The sequence below is a fragment of the Branchiostoma belcheri genome, unplaced genomic scaffold (genome assembly GCF_001625305.1).
Source record: "Branchiostoma belcheri isolate BF01 breed outbred unplaced genomic scaffold, Haploidv18h27 scaffold60, whole genome shotgun sequence".
Lineage (NCBI taxonomy): Eukaryota > Metazoa > Chordata > Leptocardii > Amphioxiformes > Branchiostomatidae > Branchiostoma > Branchiostoma belcheri.
The window spans coordinates 670637-672190 of NW_017804243.1; the positions used below are offsets into that span (position 1 = coordinate 670637).

At 38.4% G+C, this 1554-nt stretch overlaps 1 protein-coding gene across 3 annotated transcripts in view; it reads left to right on the forward strand.

The window, feature by feature from the left end:
* LOC109482807 (polyribonucleotide nucleotidyltransferase 1, mitochondrial-like) overlaps positions 1-1554 on the forward strand; it is a 22168-nt gene that overhangs the window by 390 nt on the left and 20224 nt on the right. The gene's annotated exons all lie outside the window — the stretch shown is intronic.

Sequence of the window (1554 nt, forward strand, 5' to 3'; positions counted from 1 at the left end):
ATCGGTTTTCGTTCATTTAAAAACTACAAGTACAAAACATCTGGAAACTAAGCAAACATACTCAGTAAATTGATTGCTGTAATTCCCGATTTTTTTTCACTGTACCGCAACGCAAGCGGGGGTCAATGTTCACGGTTTTCACTGTCACCTCTGTATTGTGAACTTATCATTACAGTTAGGAAATAATTCCCGGACTTTCTTTTTCCTGCAACTGTCACCACCGTGAATATATACTTCCGTGAACATGTCCATTTTTCTCAGGCCGTGAAAATTTTGCTTCCGTTAGTAGTAGTTACAATCTCGTCAAAAGTGTAAAGTAAAGCTGTCGAGATTTAAAGTGCATGTCGTTGTATCTTTGTAAAAAAAAAGGGAGATAATTGCCAAGTGCCAGTTTTGTAAATACCTGTCGAGATTCAAACAGCTTGTCCTTGTATAATTGCAGTATGATTTATTTAGAATCTCTCATTTTTGTTTGGGGAAGGGTATGGAGTGAAATTCCTACATTTGCTCCGAAGCAAATGTTGGCCTTTCTAGTTCATACTTACATTCACTTACTGCCCTTAATGGCAGTCCTAACATATAGGGAAGCTCTCTTCACATATTATGGAGAACTTAAAACATATTGATCAGAACTCGAAATCCTAGTGGTATTTGCAGGTTAGTGCAGGCGAAATTGGAGCTGTGCAGGTATTTCTAATGTTAGGTTACGCCTAACCTGCACTGGACCAATTGGCCTGTACTGGAATTACATATGTATACAAATGAAGGCCAAGGTGTATGTGGATTTTCATTAGCTGCATTGACTCTTACCACCTACATGAACTATAAAAGAAATGTCAATGTTTTGTGACTACTAGGTTTTAGTGTAATCTATACTTTCTGAATTCTGTGTGGTGCAGGTGAAATTTGGCTGGTGCTGGTAATTTTCAATGTTACCTGCACCAGTGTAGGTACAATGTATGCAGGCCAATGTAGGATTGAGAGAACTTGTGAAATACATGTATGTTTTCTTGTTCCTTCTGCACCTTAGACCGATCCATCAGACCATTGTTTCCTGCAGGATACATGTATGAGACACAGGTCAGAAAATACACAATGATTATGTATTACATGCATTTGCTACATTTTCACTTCTGAAGCATTTATATGTGCTAATATACAATGTATTGTAAGAAGAATATATATAGTGTAAACATTTACTCCATTGAATCCTTGAGAGAGAATTTTCCATGTCCATTTTTGTCATACCATGAACTTTTCTACCACAAAGACAAAGTGAATTATAGTTTCCTTCTGCTGATTTTACATAATGGACAAGCAGATCATATGGTGGCAAGGCAGTATCCATGGACACCGAATGGACACCCCTCTGGCCAATGGATACTTTCTTGCTACCTTATGAGAATTTAGATTTTTCATACAAGGGATGATCTCAGTCATCTCACCCAAAGATGCAGTTACCATGGTAACTTGTCTTTCCTCACCACAGGTCATCAGTAACCTCTTGGCTGTAGATGGGGTCAACGACCCTGACATTGCCAGCATCAATGGAGG